Source organism: Mastomys coucha, unplaced genomic scaffold (genome assembly GCF_008632895.1).
Source record: "Mastomys coucha isolate ucsf_1 unplaced genomic scaffold, UCSF_Mcou_1 pScaffold18, whole genome shotgun sequence".
In the NCBI taxonomy this organism is placed as follows: Eukaryota; Metazoa; Chordata; class Mammalia; order Rodentia; family Muridae; genus Mastomys; species Mastomys coucha.
The window spans coordinates 2,146,250-2,163,254 of NW_022196900.1; the positions used below are offsets into that span (position 1 = coordinate 2,146,250).

At 44.1% G+C, this 17,005-nt stretch overlaps 1 long non-coding RNA gene across 1 annotated transcript in view; it reads left to right on the forward strand.

The window, feature by feature from the left end:
- The window catches only part of LOC116095277, a 13,504-nt gene extending 3,564 nt beyond the window's left edge, over nucleotides 1-9,940 (forward strand). The window contains exons 2-3 of the long non-coding RNA XR_004120524.1: nucleotides 9,629-9,633; nucleotides 9,922-9,940. This is a non-coding gene — a long non-coding RNA (uncharacterized LOC116095277). The remainder of the gene's footprint in view (nucleotides 1-9,628; nucleotides 9,634-9,921) is intronic.
- The last annotated feature ends 7,065 nt before the right edge of the window (nucleotides 9,941-17,005 follow it).

Below are 17,005 nucleotides of genomic sequence, written 5' to 3' on the forward strand. Positions count from 1 at the left end.
CACAGACACACACACACACAGACACACACACACACAGACACACACACACACACACACACACACACAGAGCCTAGAGCTCAGATTCTCAGTTATGGTGGCAAATGTTCTATCACTGGATTTTTATCTCCCTCCCTCTTTTTACTTTTTATTTTGAGACAAGTTTTCACTAAGCTCTCCAGGCTGGCCCTGAAGTCACTCTAAAATAGCTAGAGTAACCCTGAACCTGTGATCCTCCTGCCTCAGTCCTCCTAAGTATGTAGGATCTAAGCTTGTTTCATAAGACCTAGATCCAGCACGTCTGCTTATCAACTTTTTCCCCACCATCCACACATATCATTCTATGACTTACCAGGGAGGAGACGTTGTCTTATTGTTCCAATACAGACTTAAATGACTCACAGTCCACCCCGCCTCAAACATGCAGAGTTTGTGTGGGAGCCTTGTAAGTACTTGCAATGAGCAGGAGTACCAGAGCTATATATCCAAAACTGGGGCTGCACAAGGAGTGGAGGTTAGCTATGTAGGAGAGGGATCCACAGTAGAAATGGGAATATAATGTTAAAAAAGACAGAGAAGGATCTAGAGCAGTGGTTCTCAACCTGTGGGTCATGACCTCTTGGTAACCCTGTCGCCAAAAACATCTACATTACCATTCATAAGAGTAGCAAAATTACAGTTATTAAGTAGCAACAAAAATAATTTTATGATTGGGGTTGCCACAACATGAGGGACTGTATTAAAGGGTCGCAGCATTAGGAGGCTTGAGAACCACACTGTTTACATTAATCCTTATTAATGTAAACTAATCCTTTTATCAACAGTCTGATAAGAAAGGACACACAAGGACACAGTACGGAGAGGCACTTCCCACAATCTCTGTTTCTATTTAGAAGCAGGGTGTGCCGTCCTATCTCCGGCCATCTCAAGTGTGCTTTGGGGAAGAATTGAAGATTGCAGCTATCAGAGCAGTGTTTGGCTCGATCCAGCATGTCTGCCTACTTAACTGATCTGGAGCCCTGACTTAGCTTTAAATTCAGTTCTCAGTGATGGTTTTCAGAGCTCTTGTTATCCTGTCTCCATCTGGGCTAAACCGTTCAATTCTTCCATCATCCCCTTCCCCCACAGAGCCAATGGCTCATTCCCTTCCTCCTGTAACCAAAAACAAAACAAAAAAATCCCAAAAAACAAAAAACAAAAAACTTTCTGTCAACTTCCTCTGCAGACTCTGTCCTCTGTAACCCACTAGTTTCTTCTCCCTGTGTTCATCTAAGGACTTCCGTAGGTGTTGAATGTGTGCTGAGTGGGGCCCCACAAATAGCTCAGTTGAGAACTCTTTACTAATGTCACATGTTGTTGTACCCTGCCTATAATGGAAATATTCATACATCATATATTCCGGGCCATCTTGGAATGGAGATTATTAAGAACTTTAATTAGTGTGGAAGCAGGATTGGCAGCATGAGGCATCAGAGTGTCTTGAAAGAAGGCGAGATGCCGCTGTGAAAGCCGACAGGCCCCCTCCTAAACACCCTACAGCGCAGGCGCCTCACCGGAACTCCTCATGACTAAAGCTGCAGGAAGCGTTTCTACCCAAGATTCATCACCTCCATCACAGCCTGATGGTCTGGCTCCCAAACTCACACTGCCAGAGTGCGTTTGTGGTTATGCTTTCCAGCCGTGTTGCTGATGTTTCGATGTTTGTCAACCGCGTGCTTACTCCGAGACCCGCACAAATGGGTCAGAGAACCCAGGCATCTTTCTGAAGGAAAAGTCTGTTCTCTCATGTACGTCTCTCCCTTTGCTTTCACTTTCCTCTCTTCCATACTCATCAGTACAGTTAACAAGTCAACACCAAACCTCTAGTTTACGGTAAGAACGAGTGTTCTGTGTCCACATCACAGTCCCTTGAAGGTCGTGGGGCTAGAATAGGAGGGTAGTAGGCTGTGGATAGTTAAAGCTCCTAAGGTCTGACTGGATAATGACGGTTATCAGACAGGGATTTGGGAAAGGTGAGGGAAATATGGAGGATATTTTAGAAGCCAGGTTCTATCCATATTCCACTTTATCCAACTTCAACCCCAGATCCCTGAGCAATTGCAGGAGAATCTGGCAAATGGATGCATTTATCAGTAGGTTGAGTGACATCCCGAACGATTAATTTGCTACCTTCCCCCAAAGAATCCAAACCAAGGCCTTGGACGTGCTAAACACCTGCCGTTCCCTGAGCTACATCCCCAACCTCCCCCAATCCTTTTATTTACTTGTTTTGAAACACAGAGTCTGTCTGTGTAGTCTATCCTCCTGCCTTAGCCTCCCTAGGCCTGGGATTACATGTGCCGTCACACCCAGCTAAACTTGCTATTCAAAGACTCAAGGCTAGGGGGCTGCGGTGCGTTTATAGTTAGAGAATTCCACTAGGTGGCGCTGTTTAAAAGCGTCCCAAATTCCAGGGAGCGGTAAGGCTTTCTGATGAGCGGCAACCCTCCTTCCTGCCTTTTTGAGAATTTAGGGCGCTTCGTTACCAATTGTAGCTGGTTTTCCTAAAACACCATTGATGTGGTAAATGTAATCTTTTAGCATGACATGGAAAATGTTTTGATAAAATAATTCAGTCTAAAGTTTTCTTAAAAGAGAATAGTATTTCATTTTAAACAAATCATTTAAAATAAAAAAAAAAAAAAAAAAAAAAAAAAAAAAAAACTGCCCTGAAATGACAGCCTGTCGCCCAAAGTGCAGTGTCAGCAGCAGGGACTCAGAAGGCGGTGCAAGCTGGAAATTTCCCTTGCTCAAAGTGGATTTTAAATCCAACACAGATTCTCCTCCCCATCTTTTTTCTAAACTCTATTTTGAGATAACGTATTTTGAAATTCCTAATGTAATCTGCTAGGTTATATGGATTCTGTCAACTCCAAATAAGTCCAATCGCCCAATTAAAATGCTCCCTGTAACTAAAATGTAATTATAATAAAAGCTTCAAACCCAGAATGTAATACGTGTTGCCTCATTTGCTATCATAAGGCAAACCCACAACTGCTGATGAGGCAGAAGAGGGACACGATGTCCCTCCGTCTATGCATCCATCGTACAGGTGGTGTCTTGGGTCTCAGGTGTTGGCTCGTAACAGGAACAGGGGGATTTGAACTGGGGGGATGGCTCAGTGATGGCTCACTTGCCAGAGTTTGGGTCTTTAGAACACAAGGACAAAGCCAGGCAACCATGGTGCCTGTGGGCAATCCTAACACTCAGATGTCACAGAGCATCCTTGGCTAGCTAGCTAGTCAGCTCTCAGGATAGTACAAACACAAAGCATATGCCTGCAGTTGTACAAGGGCTTTTATCTGGTAACACAGGGAGAAAGTTGACGAACTGGAGAATAGGCCCATCTTATGTTCTTTCTCCAATCCTTGACTTGCTCCAGGGAAACCAGGGATGCAGCTCCTGTCATCTCTGCTCTCACCATCCCACGGGCAAATGTGACAGTAACATTGGTTTGCTCTAGGCAACGAAGGAGATCCACACAAGAGGATCTACTCCTACCACCCCCCAGGATCCTTCATTCACATACTTAAATGGAACCCCTACCTTACATTCCACATCACTCAGCAGTTCTAAAATATCAACAACTGTTAATGGAGAAATCAGAACACTGCATTCTGGTTAGTCCAAAGCCAAGTAAATGACCCTGGATAGCTTACTGAGAACACCTGCCATTCTTCTCACAAAACCATGGGAGCCACGTGTTTCCTACCCACAGACACTCAAGTCCAGAAGCAGTTGCATAATTCTCTTGCATTTTTTGCCTGTGTTGGGAGTTAGAGGAAAGGGTACAGAGTCAAGAAATTAGGGTTGGTTCAGCTGATGGGTAAGTTCTCCCACCACCGGCCACGATGAAGGACTGGATTCACCTTTCCTTTTTAAAGAACTAGAAACGGAGCAAAAATACTCGGATCAATGGCTTAAGGACATCAGATAATAGGCAACGTGGGTTCGTGATACAGGATAGAGATGTGAGGAAGGATGTGAGGCCCCAGCTACCTTGGTTCTGCACTGGAGCAAGTTTCCAGACTGCACTACAGGAAGAGAACTTCCAAACCAACAAAGCAGACTCACTAAGAGACTGTGACTAAGGTTCGAGGAGACAACGACGGCTAGCGTCCCTCTCAGGCAGTAAAGGCTACATCGAACTCAAGCTATCAACTGAAAAATGACCTGAGCGGATAAGGAGGGGAAACTTCCAGAAGCCGGAGAGATTCCAAGACATCAGTACCAAGCCTGTGCCAGCTATATGAAAGAGGAAGAGAATGACATCTTTACCGAAGAAACCAATCAATAGCCATGAAGCAAAATGATAGAGGATGGAATTATCGGTCAATTATTCAAAGCCCTAAGACACGAAACTAAAAATACTGCTAGAATCAAATATAAAATGACAATGAGTGTTATTCATTGAATTCATTGTGTCTGGATTATTCAGTGACCGAATGACTGACCTTCAAGATCTCATCGAGATCTAAGAGTCTACTATTATTCCGGAAACCCTGGAAGTATCCAGATTGTTTATTACTTCTGTTCAAATAAATTAATCCAAATATTATTAACACTAGCATAAATATTATATTATCATGGTTATGTCAAGGAAGCAGTGTCAATAGCCCTGGTGTAAAGATGTAAGAAGCAGTAATGATGCCTATTGTGTAGCTAGTTCCTCCTGATGGAAAACCCATCTCCTCCTAGACCTAAGAGGGGAGACCTGTGGTACACGCATGAAAGTTTATAAGAACTCAGCAGGCCCGGGGTCACATGAGCAGTAAACGGGTGCTGAGGCAGAGGAGCATCATTGGAGGAGCTGCCTGTAAACTGGGCAGGACCTGGAGTCGTGCAGACCTTCTTGAGCAGACCCCACACTGAGGTTGAGCTTCCTAATGATTTACCTGCCTGAGTCAACCATGTTCCTGTAAGCAATCCAAATCAACTTCCTGTTTCACCAAGCTAGAGAGGTGGGGGTGCTGGCTGGTATGATATTGTTCTGTTAACTTGATACAAGCTAGAGTTATCAAGAAAGAGGAATTTTAGTTGAGGAAACCCTTTTATTAGGTTTCTTGTAGGCAACTCCATCTGGGAACTTTTTGTTTGTTTGTTTGTTTGATGTCAGAGTGCTCAGCTAACTGTGTGTGGTTCTGAGTTGTGTAAGAAAGTAGGTTGAATATGCCATGAAGCACAAGCCAGTTAGCAGTTTTCCTCCACTGCCTTGTTGCTACACCCTAATTGTAATTTGGCTACTGTTGAGAATCGTAATGAAAATATCTGATAGGCAGGATACCTGATATCCTCTGAAAGGATTGATCGACCCCCAAAGGGGTCACGACCCACAGTGGAGAACTGCTGATCTAAGTGTCAGTGGGGAGGTGTTAAGAGCATAGTTTGTATATATCATTTGAGTCCTAAGTAAGCCCAGCCTAGTCAATGGTCCTTAATATCCAGTGATTGGGATTTCTTGGGTGCTCATGGAAAAATAGCCTGAACTAGCAGGCTATTTCTGAGATCCCTGAACCACTCAGTGAGGACAGAGGATGCACAGTATGTTAGTGCTATGCCCAAGCCAATGCAGAGACACTAAATGGTTTGCTCACTAGAGAGAGCACATGTTGCTATAAGCAGTCCATGCACTGTATCATTGACAGCAACCGTCGGAGGTCAACCTAGAAAGATAAGAACTTGGAGACAAAATGAATCAATCATGAGGCTGGGACAGAAATATAGCCTGCTTCAACATAGTAACAAGGGATCTAAGTGTGGCAAGATAGCCTGAGTGTACAGAAGGAGACAGGTTAAGAGGGGAATCCAGGCTCACAGAGGGCCAGCTTGTAACAGACACATATCCAACAATGAGTGCCACTTATTATGTAGTCAGGGGGATCACAGCAGAATTGTCAAGTCTCACAGACGAGGTACCCCTGAAAGGCTGTCAGAGATCCCCTCTGTGGTCCAAAGAGTTGCAATTTGCCTCTAGTTTTCTTGGATAATAAACCCCAGGTCGGGCAAACAACAGTGTTGGATCATAGATTGTGGTTACTAGGAAGATGATGGAACCATGACCTGAGATGGAGACCAGCAGGAAGTGTTCTCTGAACCTGTAAAATACTATACACTCCTGGTAACCCAAGGGGGCTGGCGCCTAAAGGAGAAAGGTAGTGTCATGGAGAGCCCAGAAACAGGCAAAAAAGCAAAGTTCCCAGGAGTAGAGATAGCTATCCAGTAGAAACATCATCTCTGGGGAAGACTGATCAAGAAGCTGTAGGAAGGGGGACTCAAAGCATCCTTGCCAGTATTTTTGGTCAGAGACCTTGAAACGGTGAACAGAATGGACATAGTAAAGCACATCCGGCTTGACGGAGGATGAGGTGGTCCAGCAGGGAAGACTTTGGAAAACATCACCAGGTGGCTTCTCCACCTCCTTATCCCCACGTTAGGGTACCATGCAGAGAATTGTTGGAAATCCACAGAGCCAGGAGCTGTCTCCTCTGTGCATCTGACTCTGCTGCATCTGTGGGGACTCTCCACCTCACTGCATCTTTAGGGATGCTGTAGCCCTCAGTGCCCTGCCAGATTCAGCCCCAGCCCAGCATAGTGAGTAACATCAAGTTCACAGAGGAGTCTGTGTGCCCTGAAAGGCCAGGAAGGGAAGTTACATCACACAAGCAGAAGAAAGGGCAGACACCACATCCTACCTTCTCACCTTCAAAAGTCTCCCCTTGACTGTGCGCCAGCCAGGGCTTCTCTCAAGAACATCTTGTAACTGCACACCACTCCTCTCCTAGATTCTCACCCTGCAAACCCCTCCTTCCAATTTTTCTCTTCCTTCCCCTTTTAAAGACATTTTATTTTATATGTGTAAGCTTTTGCTTGCGTATCTGTTTGTGCACCCTGGGATTGCCTGTGGTCCAAGGAGGTCAGAAGAAAGCGTCAAATCATCTCTAGCACCCAACTCCTCCAGGCCTCATGTGTAATTAATGTAGCCGATTCTCCAAACCCAACTCAAACGTGCAAACTCTAATTCACCACGAAGCCCCACACAATAAGAAAGAGCCCCTCCTAAAGAAGCAAGGATAGTTGTAGGTATGAAAGCTTTGTTGCTATTTCTTATGTAAAAATGCAAACATCCCTAAGTAAAATGGTGTTAGTCATTTTACCTCAAAGAACCCCTAATCTAGAAGGAAAAAATAAATAAATAAAACTTAGAAAGATTAAACATAGGTCCATAAACTATCACAAACTGAGAGTTGACAAAATGGATCACTGGTTGAAGGCACTTGCTCTCAAAACCTGGCTGCCTGAGTTCGAAGCCTGAAACCCACTTAAAGGTAGAAAGAAGGACAGATTCCACAGGTGTACTCCAATCGCCACTCAGATGGCATGGCACGTGTGACCCCTCATGTTCACAGTAACAGCCGCAAAGACGAGTCACAGAACTGAAGCGGGATTCTAATGCATGTCTGTGGCCCTTGACACAGTGCTGTATCATTTAAAGAACAATTTGCTGGGAAATATTTAGCTTCAAGCCATACATACTTCAATCTGACAGACCACAGTGGCAGATGAAGCTAAAATGAGCTGGAGTTGAACAAAACAAACCACATTGCCCAGGGCTGCTATCAAGGGACAAGGATGCAAGAAGAGCACATGCTCCAGCTCTCGAGCCGCAGCAGGGTCTGCGCACAGCATTTATGTGATTAGGTTTTTTCTCAGTCCTTTAGGGAAAATTGTTCATCTCTTGCTATGTACCCCAGGCTGGCCTTGAATTTGTGGCCTTCTTGTCCCAGCCTCCTGGGCGTTGGAATTACTGGCATGTGCCGCCACTCCAGGCAGTGCTTGTTATTACTGTTACTGTTACTGATGATGCCGTGGAGTTTAGGAAACTTTAAAGTTTGTCTCTGGTGGGTTTTTTTTTTCTTTACCCCCTTCAATGTTTGCGTGTTTCCTGTATCTTAATTCTGCCAAAATTGGTGAGGAGTCTTCTTGAATTGGAAAATCTATTTCTGGGCAATATCTGGAAATGATCGACGAGTTGACTCTCTTGATTCTGTCAGAAATGTGCTTGCATATGGGCGTGCGTGCGTGCGTGCGTGCGTGCGTGCGTGCGTGCGTGCGTCCGTGCACGTGTGTGTGGTCTATTTCCTTTTCTTTCTCTCTTCCTCCCCCAACTGTCTCTTTTGTCTTCTACTTATTTTCTCGTTAAGTTCAGAAAGGTCTGTCTCTAGCCTTCCGGTCTGCATGCCAGTTTGGCATCCTATAATGTTAGTCAGTCCTGCTTCCCTCCCACCAAAGCTCAGCGGTCTGTTCACCTGGGTTTTGTGGAAAGCCAGGGCCCCGCCTGCTTCTCCACCTGGAGGTGGTTAGCATTTTCTGCACAGATGCCAGAGAACACTCTTCTTTATCTCTCTAGTTGAATGCATTAATCAATGTCTATTGTTTAATGTAAAAACAGGCTCAGCTAAGCGGTGTGCTCTTTCGAGAACAGGTTTTGCTTTTCACTTCAGGAAACTGTCCCTTCACAGCATTTCCAAAGATGTCAGGTTTCTGCTGAACACTGCTTACACAGCAGTGATTGGACTTTGTGTTGTCCTGGTCTGAACAGTGTATTCGCTCCCTTTTATTTTATTTATTTATTTTTGTTTGTTTTTTCCGAGACAGAGTTCTCTTTGTAGCCCTGGCTGTCCTGGAACTCACTCTGTAGACCAAGCTGGCTTTGAATTCAGAAATCCGCCTGCCTCTGCCTCTCAAGTGCTGGGATTAAAGGCGTGCGCCATCACTGCTCGGCTTGCTCTCTATTATAAACCTTAAACTTTCTGCCATCTGTCTCCAGCAGTTTTTAGGTGTCCCCTTTAAAATTCATTTGTTAGCTGTCAGCACCGTTGATTGTGGTTGGTTTCTTTCTATTTGCAATTGCTTTCTTTAGCATTTTGTATTTATGTTTTCGTTTTATTGAAATCTTGTGTCCGTTACTCTTTCCTTTAGCACAAGGCAATCTGGGAGAGCCATTCTGTTTTGTTTTGTTTTGTTTTTTGGGGAGGTTTTTCTCTTGCCAGTGTTTTTCCCCATGCTCTCCTTCTCTAGCCTGTTCACACAGTTGACAGAATTTATTTTCACTTTGCTTACGTGGAATCTGGGCAGTGCGGTGCAAGCTTAGGCTTTCTCTAGTCTTCTATAGCCCCTCTTGAACCCTCTCTTTAGAAATCATCACGTATAGGAAACCCCAGGGCTATCAAAAAGCGGCTTCTGTAGCCCGAGCACAGGAGGGAGGAAGAAGGGAGCTCTTCCAGAATACCTGCCAGGATGCTCACAGCTCGCCTTAGCATCTGCCTTCCCAGGCTGGGGAGGTATTCCCTTATCCTACGCTTGCTTTCTCTTTCGTTGGGTCCCTGAGCTGGGCCAGTGCCTTGGAGAATGGCCCATCCTGTCACCCCTCTTGGCTCAGCAGGGACCGGCAGTGGCCCAGAGAGCTCCTGTGCTCTCCCTGTGCATGGTTGCTTCTTCAACCTCTTGGCTCCCAAGATTGTTTCTCTCCACATCCAGTAACAGAAGAGAAGTGGAGAAGCCTTGTTTCTCCTTAGGTCTCTTTGGGCAGCAGGTGTGGTCAGCAGGTTGAGAGCGACTTCTTAAACGTTTGTACCTAGAGTTTCTTCTTTGACTCTTGATCATGGATAGGTTACTTCTTCGCTGGTGAAATGAGCCAATTCAAACCAGATTAGATTATACTAAAGGCAGGGATTTAGAGGAAGTTGTTCTTAGGTGGGTGAGTTCACTGGCTCCAAGGACCGAGGCCAGGGAAGTCACCATTGAGAAGGGGGATAAAGTAGGGGTATGGGAAGGAGAAAGAGAGAAAAGGGCTCAAGCGCAGAGGTTAAGGAGAGAGAGAGAAAGAGAGAGAGAGAGAGAGAGAGAGAGAGAGAGAGAGAGAGAGAGCAAAATGTCTGGATAATATAGGGAGGAGCCTCTGGGGGCAGGGCAGCCCAGCTCCTGGACTGGAAAGTTCAGGGTTGCGGGCTGGGTACGCTAGGCGGGGACTGAGGATTTAAAACAGTACCATGTTCCTTTTCTTGGGTTCTGTGGTAGAAATGCTCTCTGACTGACTTTATTTGCCTCAGACTTTAAGAACAATGGAGTCCTGAGTGGTGAACTCAGAACTGCTACTGGTTTTTCAAGCAGGTAGTTCATGAGTTACTCTTAGGGGTAGGGGGAGCACGAAGCTGAAGGTTAAAGGAAAAACGGAATTAACCCCGGAGTAAACCAAGACTCTTGATTTATTCTGACTTTAAACACTGAGGTGGACTGGGAAGGTGTGAGGCCTGGGATTCTATCCCAGAACCCACTTAAAAACTACACTTGGTGGCATGCATCTGTCCTGTTGGGAGATGGGAGGCAGAGGCAGGAGACCCTGACAGAAACTCACAGGCTAGCTAACCTGAAGTTGAAAAGATGACACAAAGCCCATTTGTCCCCATTTAAGGACCAGGCCTGATTTGGAAACGAAGGCCATAAGGTGCCAGCTCCAGGAACAGAGCATAAAACCCAGGCACTAGGTCATAAAAGTCCCTCCCAACTAAGTAGTACCCTCAGAGCTCCCAGGGTCTCAACCACCAACCAAAGACTGCACATGGAGGGGTCTGATTGTTCAGGCACCATGTGTATAGTAGAGGATTGCAAATTCGATCATCAATAGGAGGAGAGGACCTTGGCCCTGTGAAGGTTCTGTGCCCCAGTGTAGGGGAATGCCAGGGCCAGAAAGTGGGAGAGGGCGGGGTGGCAGGCATGGGGAAGTGGGAGGCAACAGGGGTTTGTTTTTGTTGTTTTTGTTTGTTTCTTTGTGTTTTGGAGGGGAAACTGGGAATGGAGAAATTTACATGTAAATAAAGAAAATATCTAAAAGAAAAAAAAAAGTCCCTCCCAAAGAACAGCCTGGGGCTAACCACAAGCATGGAAAAACATCTCAGGATGGACCATCTGTTCTGGGCAGCCCTATCTCATCCTATGGTTGAACATTCATGCAAGCCACTGACCAACTGTGACTCCCCTAGCACCCACCAATGAAATTTCAGATTAGCTGAACCTTCTAGGAAATCCCCCTAATTCCCTTTAAGAAGGCCTGGGTGCCTTTGCTTAGGATTGCCGTTTGGAAGAATGGTTGACCCCCCACATGCTGGTTGTTTCAGCAAAATAAGTGTTCTTTTATCTTTGCATACTATCTGGGTCTGGGGTCTTCCTTAAGGGATTTTCAGACACTTACAAAGTATATTTTTCAGCAGGAACATGAAGGTGAAGGAGAGAACCACACCTGGTAGCTGTCCTCCGACCCCCATATAATTCCATGCACCCCACACAATAAATAAATAAACAAACAAACAAACAAATAAAAAATAAATACATATTTAAAAAATCAAAGTAGCTTCCCACTTGGCATTTATTTAAATTCTATACTCGTTTCCAAGAGATTCCAAAAAAAAAAAAAAAGAGAGAGAGACAGAGCCATGTAAGATTTTACCTTCCCAACATAAAAGAGCACCGAAGGCAAACAACTTCAGGTTAAAAATGTCATACATGACACAGACTTTGAAAACAACTTCCAAGTCGCCTGTACCATCACACAGTCTCACAAGCTTATTAGCAGTATTAAAATGGGTTCCAGACACACGGCATCCTCTCCCAAGACACCTCCTTCTCCGAGCAGCTGGGAGACCACCCCTGACTCTGCCGACCTCTGCAGTCATCTTACAATGTGAGGCTAATTCTTTCATTACTCCCGAGAGATTAGTTCTGTGTGTTGACTTCAACAAGACTTGATGTTTTCCACTTGTGCTGAGCCACGTTTTAAGGAGCACCCAGGAGACCGTTGGTGCTGTGTGCAGGGATTTAGCTGTGCCGTTCACACCAAGATCAGCAAAAGACGGGATAAATCCCCGGGGCGAGGGTTTAATTTTGTTGCCAGAAAAAGAAAAACCCAACTAGTGTTCAGAGTCCACCAGCTCTTTGATATGCCTCTGCGAAGAGCAATGGGCAGGAAACAGTCGATCTTGGAGCCTGGCCTCCCTTGGATAGTGCTGCCTGCCAGCCTCAGGAGACTGGGTCCTTAGAGCTGGGGATCACACTGTTCAGCATTGCTGGGTCACAGGTTCTTGATGGCTGCTTCTCTGCTTCTAGGCATTTGGCAGATGTGCTTTGACGTTCGCTGCATTCTCCCTGTGTTCCCTGAGTGAGTCACAATGATTGCTCCACATGTCACGCTAACCCAGGGAGTGCATTAGGAAGAGTGGCTTATTCATCTTACAGTGTAACCATCCCTTCCTAGTCAGAGAGGGATTGCAGAGACTTGTGGTAATCAGCCATGACCAAGACATTCTTGTAAGTATCATAAGGAATAGTTAGGTCTAATTATAGGGGTAGGGTAACGTAGTGACACACCTGGGCTCTGGGCTCTGGGCTCAGGAACCGAACCCCAGGTTCTGTTGTTACCTGCACACTGGGGCAAGGAACTCAGCCTCATTAAGTCTCAGAGTCCTTATTGGTAAAATGAAGGGACTTTAAAGCCCATTGAGAGGATTCTACTGTACAGAGAATTCTTAGCTCCATGAAAAAGTTCCCAGGGACATTGCCGCTGAAGATGACTTGCTTCTGTTAGTTAAGCCTAGATGGCCAAGTTCACTTTATATATCTAAAATGTGTACTGAGTTACTTCCCAATGCAAGTTATAATAATGAAGCACGTTTGCCAACAGATGACTTTTTTATTGTATGTATGTACACACACATAACACATAGTCTTTTGTCTTTATTTATTTATTTTTGATGCTAAGACTGAACCCAAGGCCTTTAGCGTGCTACATAAACACCCTACTGTTGAGCTAAATTCTTTACTCCTTAATATATATATACATATATGTATATATATGTATATATATATAAACACAAACACACACAGTGTGTGTGTGTGTGTGTGTGTGTGTGTGTGTGATAGTGTGTGTGTGACAGAGTCTCATATAATTCAGGCTAGCCTGGAACTCACTATGCAATTGTGGAATTGTATTTATCATTTAGAGACTCACATTTTATCCATTTTCCCACAGAGCCAACCTGTATGTTAGTAATTTCACATTTTGACTGTTAGAACAGACTGGCTCAACATAACTCTGTGTTAAACAAGATATTTATTTTTTGATAGTAAAGTCTAAATATGCAATTCAGGGTTGACAGGTAGGTCCTGAAATCAAACATAGAAATTCAGGTCTCCTGTTTCTCAATCCCTTGCCTGCCTCAGTGAACTTTATCTCTCTGGCTAGAGATTGCTAATCTAGTTTTTACCAGCAATTCCAAGTTCCTGTCAGTAACAATGTGGATCAAGGTTAAAACAAGTGATCCAAGCTGCTGAACCTCTCTAGCCCCAGTAAATAAGTTTTAACATGTTCTAAGATTTGTCTGTGACAGTGGTTGTAAAATTATAATGACTTATAAATTATAAATTAATTATACGTTAATTATAAAGGACTTTTTGGTTTCATGTTGTAGATTAGATTGATTAATAGAACACTTAAGTTCAGGCGACCTCAAATATTCAACATACATTGCCTCAGTGTTTATTAAAGTTCATGATACATCCAATCTCAGAGCATAGCCATACACTGATGATTCTTCTCTGAGAAGTGGCTTTTGTTTTCTGATAAACCACTGAAGCCTCTTGGCTGCCCCAGTCTTGCTCCTCCTACCATCTCAACCATTTCTTAATCCCACACGATTATTGCCATGGGATCACCACATGTCCCGTAGGGTTTAGATAGACCTATCTGTGACTCCAGCTTGCCTTGCCACTTGAGACTCTCTGGAAGTTGAGGACATGCCATGGTGAGTTGCCATAGAAGTTTAAGTGGTGGAAAAAAACTGTGGCCCTGGATGCTAAAGCATGGGGAAATGTGAGCTAGGTGTGTAGCAGCAAAGAGAGGGAAATAGGAAACCAAGAGGAGAGCCTTCCTGCTGGGCCCTGTGTAGAGGACTGACTTGATCATAAAGGGAGGAGAGGGAACCAAGTACCCAACAAAGGACCCACCTGGGGTCTCTTCCCAGGCCCCTGCGGTTCAGTCCCCTGCAGCTTTCATGACACCTAGTCACACTGTGAGAACTGGTTTTCATTCACTCCTCATATATAGGCTGGCAGATATACAGGCCCTCTTGTTGCCAGGGTAGGGATGCTCCAAGGAGCCCTAACTTGGCTTGTGTTGTTCTGAGGCTCATTCAAGACAAGACTCAGCTCAGTATTTAAGGTTCCTTTCTTCACTTCTTTGTAGTTTTATTTTATGTGCATGAATGTTTTACCTGCATTCTATGTGTGCTTGGTACCTGAGGAAGTCAGAAGAGGCCATCAGATCCTCCGGAACTGGAGGTACAGATGGTTGTTTGCCTTCATGTGAGTGCCGGGAACTGAACCTTTGCAACGGAGGCAGGTGCTCTTGACTGCTCAGCCACCTCTCTAGCTCTCATCTTCTTACACACACACACACACACACACACACACACACACACACACACACACACACACACACACATTTTTTTTTTCAAGACAGGGTTTCTCTGTGTATCCCTGGCTGTCCTAGAACTCACTCTGTAGACCAGGCTGGCCTCGAACTCAGAAATCCACCTGCCTCTGCCTCCCAAGTGCTGGGATTAAAGGTGTGGGCCACCACCACCTGGCCCACACATACGTTTTTTAAAAGAGTTTATATCTTCATGAATCTTATGAAAAACTGAGGTGAGGCTTAAAATTTTACTTCTTGAGTCTACAATAAGCCTTTATAGAAAGTACTGACTTCCCATGTTTCTTGACTAACTTGCTTTCCCATATTAATATTCATTACCAAGTTCTTTCCAAGATCAGGTATATGTACCTACAAAGTACAATTTGACACTTAATGTGAAGAACATCCTATTAGTATCACTATTTAAGATTAGCTATCCAATCTGAGTACCAATAACAAAAGTTTAAGTGGAATTCCCTCCAGAAATCTCCCAGCCCAGATAGCTTTTGGGTAAACCATTCAAAACTTACATGAGTGTTAACCCTTTGCAGACTGCTTCAAGATAAAGATAGTAAATATGCCTGTGGTGGTTTAAATGAGAAGTGTCCCCCATACACACATGCATTGAGTGCTTGTCCACAGTTTGTTTGGGGAAGTTCTGGGACCTTTTAGAGGTTTGGCCTTGGTGAGGGAGTATGTTACTGGGGGTGGGCTTTGTTCTAGCTTCTTCTCTTGCTCTTGAGCCATATCACTGCCTTAGTTACTGCTCTGTTGTGTGAAGAGACATCGTGACGAATGCGATTGATTAGGAAAGGCTTGCTTAGTTTTAGAGGACCAGTCTTTGCTCGTTAGAGTAGGGAGCAGATAATCATGGTGCTGGAGCAGTAGTTAGAAGCTTTACACCCGGATTCACAGTCAGCAGGCAGACAGACACAAGTGTGGGCTTTGGAAACCTCAGAGCCCACCTCCAGAGATGCACTTTCTCCAATCAGACGACACTTCCCAATCCTTCCCGAACAGTTCTACCAACTGGGGACTAAGCATTTAAATGTGAGAGTGCTTGGGAACCATTTTCATTCAAACCACCATAGTCCCCAACCTAAAACTGTCCAATTTAGAATCATGGAAATTACACTATGTATGCTCTGAGCTTACACTCTAGGAGGACCGGCAGCTTTCCCATTAGGTTCTTGGAGTTCTAAGAGGTCACAGAGAGAAGCTCTGAGACTCCATGGAGAAGTATTGGGCGATCTGTCTCCATTCTTCCTCCTATTCATCATGACACCAAGCTAGTGCAAAGGCCCTGTGGATCCTCCAGGCCATCTCATTCGATACCATCCAGACGTCACACAGAGAACAGAGTCATCTAGCTGAATCCTGCCCAAGTGTTTACCCATGAAATGGGTGTCACGAGGTCTATTAAAATAACAATTTTATCTGTGATTGTTATATAGCAATAAATAAATGAATCCCACAGCAAGAGAACTGTTAACTCACTTAAGAAAACAAATGTCTTAATGTCTGAATACCATTCCATTATGTGGAATGTACCACATTTTCATTTGCATTCTATCACTTGATGGGCATTTAGACTGAACATCAGTGGACACTGCAGCAGCAAATATCTCTGCAGTAGGACAGAGTGTGTTGGGTATATGCTTAAGAGCAATATATTTGGATCATGTGGTAGATGTATTTTTAGATTTTGTGACAAACCTCCACATTAATTTCCATATGCACCCACTCCCACTAGCAGTAAATAATTCCCTGGCACCCACGCCAGCATTTATCATCATTTGTTTTTGTGATCTTAGCCATTCTGACTAGGGTAAAAAAAATACAAAGTAGTTTTAATTTGTGTTTTTCTGATAGCTAGAGATTTCAAAAAATTTAAAAATGCTTTTTAGCCATTTGTATTTCATCTTTTGAGAACTCTCTAGTTCCATGCTCCACTTTTAAATTGGGTTGTTTGTTTTCTTCATATTTATTTTTTCTTTGTAAATTCTACCTATTCACCCTCTGTCAGATATATAGTGAGCAAAGATTTAAACAAGGGAATATTATCCAGCCATTAAGGTAAATTGTACGGAGCTGTAAACAATCATTCTGAGTGACGTAATCCAGACACAGAAAGACAAATGTCACATCATTTCTCTCATTTGTGGATGCTAATTTTAAATCTTCAGATATGTATATTTCATTCAGAAAATTACCAAAGTCCCATGGAAAATGGCTTTCAAGGGATAGGAAATAGAACATAGAGATATAAAGACTGAAAAGAAATAATGGAACAGAAAGGGTTAAATCGGAGTGGAAAGGTGGGAGGGGAGGGTAGAAGAGGGAATGTGAGGAGGGACAAATAACACTAAAGACCTTTAAAAAAATCATATGGAAGCCTACCGACTGCATAGTATTGTAAACGCTTCACACTCACACACACACACACAC